General features: G+C 36.3%; 1 long non-coding RNA gene across 1 annotated transcript; it reads left to right on the top strand.

Annotated features, from left to right (window-relative positions):
• The first annotated feature begins 3,126 nt into the window (after positions 1-3,126).
• On the top strand, positions 3,127-8,797 carry LOC127868838 (uncharacterized). Its single transcript, XR_008044267.1, has 3 exons — positions 3,127-3,247; positions 4,097-4,171; positions 5,896-8,797. It is a non-coding gene; the product is annotated as an uncharacterized LOC127868838 (long non-coding RNA).
• The last annotated feature ends 482 nt before the right edge of the window (positions 8,798-9,279 follow it).

A 9,279-nucleotide genomic window follows, 5' to 3' on the forward strand; every position in this document is an offset into this window, starting at 1 on the left:
TTTTTAAGCCATTTAAGAATTATGGTCTTTGTTTCATATCCTCGTACAGATGAGATATTGTGACCTGAAGGTTTCTTTATTATGGCACATATTTATTTAGACTTTCAGCAATTATACTACATTCTCTTCCAGTTTAATGGCATACATACATACATGTATACTCGGCTTTTATACAGAATAAGTAATTATGTTGAATTTGCTTGCCATCAATTTGTGAATAAATTATAATAAAAACTTTTATGGAGACCTTGATTTTGGCAGCTTTTGTATGACAGAAAATGGTTATCTGTGAGAACCCAATAATTGATTTTAATTGTTAGACCCAATTGTTATATTTAACATAAATTTTGGCATATATACAGGAAGTAGCTATTTGCAAAATGGCGGATCATGTAAATACCAAACCACGTGTTGGCTTTTTCAGAATTAAACATTACAAAATTTTGACTCTGTAAATGCATGGTGTGATTACAAGAATTTGGAGCACCATAATGACTACAACTATACAGATAAAAGCTTTCTTGTGTACATCTTTTCTGTAGAAGATGCAAAAAAAATTTGTTAAATTGGCAGCAAACTGGAATGATGACTGCATATTTGTGAATATAATCAAGAATTAACATGCTTTGTAGATTCTTGACATGACTCATGGTGAACTAAATTGCTTGCAAGCATCTGGGACATGATGTGAAGACACACAAGGAATATTATCAGTTGTCTTCCAGTACCATGGAACTCTCAAAGGTATATATTTCATTAATAAAAATCTTTAAATTTTCCATACACATATATTTGAAAAACTAAATGCTATATTGTAACTAAGAGGGCTAAAAGAAAGAATAATTTAACAGGCAGCCATAGTAAGGACCATATCTGATGTTGACTTTGACTAGTATGCTTTGCATTAATGGCCTTTTATGCCCCCTGGATCGATATGAACGGGGGTATATTGTTTTGGCTTGTCTTTCTTTGTATGTGTGTGCGTGTCACGGTGTGTGTGTGTCCAAAACTTTTACCAAAACTTAAACGTTTGATCATAACTTTTGAAATATTGAAACAGCAACTTGATATTTGGATTACATGCGTATCTCATAGTGCTGCAAACAATACGCCAAAAACCGTATTGCAATATATTGTCGTTGTTATGATGAAGTATTGTTGACACTGGAATATTATGGTCTTCTTGAAATTTTATAGGTTGCCCTGATGTTGTATGCTGTTGAAAATGGTAAAGTCAATGAGTGGGAAGGGAAGGGCAGATGAAGGACATAGTAGTAGAAGGTTTGATTATAAGAATTTTATAATATAATTCATTTTACTGAATTGGGATGGAGAATTTTGATACTTTCTCTCCTATGGCTGTCAGTAAATTCGACTGAATGATCATTCTTCAGAACAAAACAGAGCGCTTGAGAACAGACAAACGATGTAAAACATGTTTGAAAGGCGGGGCCTTGTTTTGGCCACGTTAATTCAATAAGTCTAAAATTTACGTGGTAAAAATAGGCAAACCTATTTTATGTGCCTTGAAAATTGTTTATCCTCTCAAAGAAATGCTAATGCAACAAAATACTTTTTAACAACCTTGAAGTATTGAAAATATTTACTGTCATATCAAGAGTGACTTCTGGTTATTTTTTCTATAACTAGTTATTTCTAAAATAAAAAATCATTTTTTACAGATTTACCTCTTCCAATTGAAGACGAAGATGGCCATCAAGAAGGTAAAATAGTTATTTATACCCAATAATAGATCATTGGCCACTGTTCATTTGTATTATGAAAGTGGTCCATAACAGAGTCATTGTTATGGTAGCCCATTAAAAAAAAAAAGAAGTATAGGAATACCTTAAGATTTGGACACCTTATGAAATAGTTTATATGCTCAATTAGACATTTCTGTTTTCTGAGTTATTTTAATGATTTAAAGGATAAATAACTTAACTTGCAAGTATGAAGATTTTCTGATTTAATTGTAAGCAGGTCTTATAACATATTTTAGTGGGGGATATGTGTGTTGTTATTTTGTGTACATCTCATACCTTAAACCGAAAAGCCATAAAAAAACACTTTTAGAAGTGCTTTTGGAAAACAAAACATTTCCTTTGTTATTTCTGTTATCATATAATAAAGGCTCACCTATTGATGATAAAGACAAGACCCAAGTGTAGACTATATATTCTAGTACAATTTTCCATTGTCCAAGCAAATATATATTTATGCCACCCTTCGAAGAAGAGGGGGTATTTTGCTTTGCACATGTCGGTCTGTCGGTCGGTCCGTCCACCAGGTGGTTTCCGGATGATAACTCAAGAACGCTTGGGGCTAGGATCATGAAACTTCATAGGTACATTGATCATGACTTGCAGATGACCCCTATTGATTTTGAGGTCACTAGGTCAAAGGTCAAGGTCACAGTGACCCGAAATAGTAAAATGGTTTCTGGATGATAACTCAAGAACGCATACGCCTAGGATCATGAAACTTCATGGGTAGATTGATCATGACTCGCAGATGACCCCTACAGATTTTGAGGTCACTAGGTCAAAGGTCAAGGTCACGGTGACCAGAAATAGTAAAATGGTTTCCGGATGATAACTCAAGAACGCATACGGCTAGGATCATGAAACTTCATGGGTAGATTGATCATTACTCGCAGATGACCCCTATTGATTTTGAGGTCAAGGTCACGGTGACCCGAAATAGTTAAATGGTTTTCGGATGATAACTCAAGAACGCTTTTGCCTAGGATCATGACACTTCATTAGTACATTGATCGTGACTCGCAGATAACCCCTATTGATTTTCAGGTCACTAGGTCAAAGGTCAAGGTCACAGTGACAAAAAACGTATTCACACAATGGCTTCCACTACAACGGACAGCCCATATGGGGGGCATGCATGTTTTCTATAGATTTCAGCAAGACCCACCAATGGATAATAGACATACAAGACCCCACTGTTGACATTATATGTTTACAGGCATTGAGGCAACTGTTAAAGACACCCACAGTCTAGAATCTATACAGGAGTCAGAAGCCTCTCATGATACAACAGGCCAGTGTTAACTGTGCTGATCATATGCAATCTACAGGTTTCACTTTGGTTCTTTCAGAGTCCATGTCAAACTGCTGACAGTGAAGAGCCAGGCAGTCTGACCCATGATAGGAGGGAGCCAAGTGAAGAGCCAGCCAGTCTGACCCATGATAGGAGGGAGCCAAGTGAAGAGCCAGCCAGTCTGACCATGGTATTTCTATTATCATATAATAAAGGCCCACCTATTGATGATAAAGACAGACCCAACTGTAGACTATATATTCTAGTACAATTTTCTGTTGTCCAAGCCAATATATATTTATGCCCCCCTTCGAAGAAGAGGGGGGATATTGCTTTGCTCATGTCAATCGGTCCGTCTGTCCACCAGGTGGTCGTCAGACGATAACTCAAGAACGCTTGGGCCTAGGATCATGAAACTTCATAGGTACATTGATCATGACTTGCAGATGACCCCTTTTGATTTTGAGGTCAAAGGTCAAGGTGACCCGAAATTGTACAATGGTTTCTGGATTATAACTCAAGAACGCATACGCCTAGGATCATGAAACTTCATAGGTAGTTTGATCATGACTCGCAGATGACCCCTATTGATTTTGAGGTCACACGGTCAAGGTCACGGTGACCCGAAATAGTAAAATGATTTTCGGATTATAACTCAAGAACGCTTTTGCCTAGGATCATGACACTTCATATGTACATTGATCGTGACTTGCAGATGACCCCTATTGATTTCAGGTCACTAGGTCAAAGGTCAAGGTCACAGTGACAAAAAACGTATTCACACAATGGCTGCCACTACAACGGACAGGCCATATGGGGGGCATGCATGTTTTCTATAGATTTCAGCAAGACCCACCAATGAATAATAGACATACAAGACCCCACTGTTGACATTATATGTTTACAGTCATTGAGGCAACTGTTGAAGACACCCACAGTCTAGAATCTGTACAGGAGTCAGAGCCTCTCGTGATACAACATGCCAGTGTTGACTGTGCTTATCATATGCAATCTACAGGTTTCACTTTGGTTCTTTCAGAGTCCATGTCAACTGCTGCCAGTGAAGGGCCAGCCAGTCTGACCCATGATGAAATGAGGCAGCCAAATCCTCAAGGTATGAACTAAATTTGAAGACGGGTTTCTCTGCATTTTCTATCATTATGTGACAGAGTCTTATGTCATGACTGTATTAAAGTAAATGAGTAGTCCAAGTCAAGTGTGATGCTCTAGACGACCTCCTCTGTGATCTACAGGGTTACAACAATGTGCTTGTAAAAGTCCTTGTAAAGTACAAAGTAGGCAGTTTGCTATGGAAGTTAATGTTAAGTACTTGTTCTTCCAAGAAATGATAGTTCTGCGAACTGTCAGTTCTTATATGTGTGAAAAATTGTTTTAAACTGGTGTTAAAACAGTTTTCAGTTCATTTTACCTCCTAACATGTTCAGGTTTTGTGCATTTTTATCAGGAAAACCTTGCTCTACAATATTCAATCATTGTATCACTTGCGGTGTTCTGCCGTGAAATTTTACTGTTGGGGACCCTTTAGGATTACAAAAGTGGGGACAAAAAGAAAAAATATGGGGACACAGAAATATTTTTGTAGCAGAATTAAATGTGTGGAAACTAATAACCTTTAACTTGATTAAACTTGCTTAAACTTCTAACAGTCAGGTTGTAACATTGTTATTAAAACTGGAACATTCAAACAACTTTTTAACACTGTCAAACAGTTGTCAACATATTTACAAAACTTTGAACAGATTTATGGTCATTGGACTCCGCATGGCATGTCAAAGTACTTGTTCGATAATTAGAAATACCGATAGTAAAGGCGTTTTCTTTTTTGCTTTATGCACAATCTGCATGTCATTTTGTTGTTGTCAAACAGTGACCAAGGACATTTTTGAAGCCAATTTTCTTGTAATGTACGTTTAAGGCAGACTTTTTCGTAATTGCTAAACAATGTAGGGACTTGGGAAGACTCTGTTGGGTTAACAACCCAACAGAGTCTTCCCATTTTCTAATTTTACTTGCCGGAGGAAAAAAAAATAAATGGATTTTTTTTTCTCTGGCCTGTCACTTTAAGCCATTTTGATAGTTTCGGAAATTTCCTTGATATCTGATTGGTTGTTATAATCTCAACTTACCAATGAAATAGAGTGTTAATATTAAATAAATTAACCATTGGCTGCGAAATGAGTTATGTACAATGAAATAGTTTGTTCTGGTTACACATTCACTCGATTACTTTACCGACTTACAAATTGAATCGATTAGTTTTTATTTCTAATTCATGTGCGCCCGCGGACCCATATACAGAAAACGGGTGGGGACAAATATTTGTTTTTTGCGACAATAACACAAGGGCGCATCCACGGCAGAACACTGACTTGTTATGTTGATACTTTGTGTGCAAGGATCAATTCAGTAGAAAAGTCAACAAAATAAACGGCTTACAGTCACTGACCAAATGAGTTTGCTGCTTAGAGTGTATATTTTTCCAAAAAATATTTGAAAATTTCCCCTCTTGGAAGTGTAGTTCAATTTTAATCAATACCTCGTTTAAATAATTCACAGAAAAGCCAAAAAATGTTGATCTTTGAACATAAACATAACATGTTGATGACAAAAAAAGTTGGAATAATGTTTTTCGCTCTGTGTATGGTGAATTATGGTGTTACAACTTGATTTTGTATGTTACTTGCTTAGAATTGAAATTTCCCCTTTTATGCGTGAATTATCCCCCTCTCAGGGGACCCGACCCTTTCCCCCAAAACTGAAAAAAACACTGACATGATACTCATTGCTATTTTATTTTTATATCTATTCTTGTTTTAGGGACAGGGACAAGAAAAGGAATGAAACGAAAGTGGGCCAGCGAAGAGAGAACATATGTTTCATGAACTTTTTTAGAGATGAATTAAGAGAAAAAATAATGCCATCTGGCTCAAAAATAATGGGGTCCCTAAAAATACTTACCGGAAGAACAGTGGCCCAGATAAGGGCAAGGGTCCATAACATTATTATGAAAAAACAAAAATGGAAAAAGAATTGTTGAACTGTGGAATATGTTTATGCCCCTGGTAGGGTGGCATATAGCAGTTGAACTGTCCGTCAGTCAGTCAGTCTGTCCATCTGGCCGAAAACTTATATGGCCATAACTTTTTCAATATTGAACATAGCAACTTGATATTTATACCCCTATTACAATTGGTAATGGGGGCTATATAGGAGTCACGTTTGTCGGTCTGTCCCGATATTTCATCCGATCTTCACCAAACTTGGTCAGTAGTTGTATGTAGATAATGTCTAGGTCAGTTTGAATATGGGTCATGCCAGGTCAAAAACTAGGTCATGGGGTCACTTAGTATGTTTTAAACTGTAAGTTTGTACGGACCATAGCTATGTCATTTATTGTTACATTTTTAAATGACTCGGTACATTTGTTCACCATCATGGAACGGTGTGTCGCGTTAAAAAAAATTACGTCAATATCTCAAAGGTCAAGGTCACACTTGGGAGTTCAAAGGTCAAATGCTTGTCCGGGCCATAGCTTTGTTTTTTATTGTGAGATTTTAAAATCATTTGGCACATTTGTTCACCATCATTGAACAGTGTGTCGGGCGAAAGAATTACGTCGATATTTCCAAGAACAAGGGCACAATTTGAGTTTAAAGGTAAAAAATGGCCATAATTGAGCTTGTCTGGGCAATAACTATGTTGTTTATTGTGCGATTTTAAAATCGTTGGCTCTTTTGTTCACCATCATTTGACGGTGTGTCGCGCGAAAGAATTATGTCGATATCTCCAAGGTCAAGTTCGTAGTTTTAGTTCAAAGGTCAAAAATGGCAATAAATTATCTTGTCTGGGCCATAAATATGTCATTCATTGTAAGATTTTAAAATGACTGTACATCAATTTTGTTCAAAGTCATTGGAAGGCTTGTCATGTGAAAGAATTCAAGAGTTCAAAGGTCAAAATGGCTATAAATGATAATGGCATAATGATTCTTAAAAAATCGCCATAAATTGTATTATCTTGTTTTGTGAAGACAGCATACAAAATAATCAATCAATCAATGCGGTATGTGGGGGTAACAGACAAAGCTCCAGTTGGCATGCATGTGCATCTTGTGAAGCTGCACATATTGAGTGGTGAAAAGTGAAGGTCAAGGTAATTCTTCAAGGTTAAATGTTAAATATATTGCTTTTGTCCGTCCGTCTGAAAACTTTAAAATTGTGCCATAACTTTTGAGCTCACCTGAGTGCAACATGCTCATGGTGAGCTTTTGTGATTGCCTTTTGTGCGTTGTATGTCGTCAACATTTTGCCTTGTGAACACTCTAGATTCCACATTTATTGTCTGATCTTCATGAAATTTTGCAGAACATTTGTCACATTGATACCTCGACTGAGTTCGAAACTGGGTCATGCTGGGTCAAAAATTAGGTCACTAGGTAAAAAAAACAACAAAAAACTTGTGAACACTGTACAAGTCCAATCTTCATGTAACTTTGTCAAAATGTTTGTCTAAATGATATTTTGGTTGAGTTAAAAATTGGTTCCGGTCCGTTGAAAAACATGGCCGCCAGGGGCGGGGCAGTAAAAAAATTTCCTTATATGGCTATAGAGAAACCTTGTGAACACTTTAGAAGTCAAAATGTTTGCCTTATCATCATGAAACTTAATCAAAACATTGGTTTTATTTATATTTTGGACGAGTTCGAAAATGGTCCAGATCAGTGAAAAAACATGGCCGCCAAGGGGCGGGGGAGTTTTTCTTATATGTCTTTAGTTAAACATTGCTAACACTCTAGAGGCCACATTTATTGTCCATTCTTCATGAAATTTGGTCAGAAGTTTGGTCTCAATGATATCTTAGACGAGCTGAAAATGGTTACGTTTGCTTGAAAAACATGGCTGCCAAAGGGCGGGGCATTTTTCCTTATATGGCTATAGTAAAACGTTGTGAACACTCTAGAGGCCACATTTATTGTCCAATCTTCATGAAATTTGGTCAGAATATTTGTCTCATTAATATCTTGGATGGGTTTGAAAATTATTATGTTTGCTTGAAAAACATGGCTGCCATGGGGCGGGGCATTTTTCCTTATAAAAATGGCTATTGTAAAATCTTGTTAACACTCTTGAGGCCACATTTATTTTCCGATCTTCATGAAACTTGGTCAGAATATTCATCCCAAAAAATATCGTGGACAAGTTAAAAAATGATGCTGGTTGGTTGAAAAACATGTCCGCCAGGGGGTGGGGCATTTTACCTTATATGGCTATAGTAAAACTTTGTTAACACTCTAGAGGCCACATTTATTTTCTTATCTTCATGAAACTTGGTCAGAAGATTTGTCCTAATGATATCTTGGATTAGTTCAAAAATAGTTTTGTTTGCTTAAAAAACATGGCCACCAGGGGGCGGGGCATTTTTCCTAATATGGTTATGTATCATGCTTTACTAAAACATTGTTAACACTCTGTAGGCCACATTTATTTTCCGATTATTATGAAACTTGGTCAGATGATTTGTCCTAATGATATCTTGGATGAGTTCAAAAATGGTTCTAGTTGGTGGAAAAACATGGCCGCTAAGGGGGCGTGTCATTTTTCCTTATATGGCTAAAGTAAAACCCTGTTAAAACTCTAGAAGCCATATTTATTGTACGATCATCATGACACTTTGTCAGAAGATTTGTCCCAATGATATTTGGACAAGTTTGAAATTGGTTCCAGTTGCTAAGAAAAACATGGCCACCAGTGGGCGGGGCATTTTTCCTTATATGAACTTATAAATCTTCTTGAAACTTTGTCAGTATATTAGTTTAAATGATATCTTGGATGTGTATTTCAAGTTGACATTTAAAGCTTTAACTTTGTATGATTCTAAATATGTGTCAATGCTGTCAGTTGAATTTTGAAATGTGAAGTTTTACATTTTTTGTAGATTAAATAATTTGTAAATGTTGCAGTTTCGTCAATCAGTTTTATAAGACATTGAGCTTTAAATATGATGCAGATTGTAAGATTCTTAATATCTTTCAATATTGTGGATAAGTTTGAGATATCAAGCTTTGAATTTTATGCAAAGTGTATGATTTTAAAATGTTTTAATGGTGTTGATCCGTGGTAATGAAGATTGCATAATTTTTATGTTTTAATTCTGTCTATTGGTTTTCAAAATGAAAGACTTTGATTTTGTAAGTGCACTTTT

The sequence above is a fragment of the Dreissena polymorpha genome, chromosome 2 (assembly GCF_020536995.1).
Source record: "Dreissena polymorpha isolate Duluth1 chromosome 2, UMN_Dpol_1.0, whole genome shotgun sequence".
NCBI classification, from domain to species: domain Eukaryota; kingdom Metazoa; phylum Mollusca; class Bivalvia; order Myida; family Dreissenidae; genus Dreissena; species Dreissena polymorpha.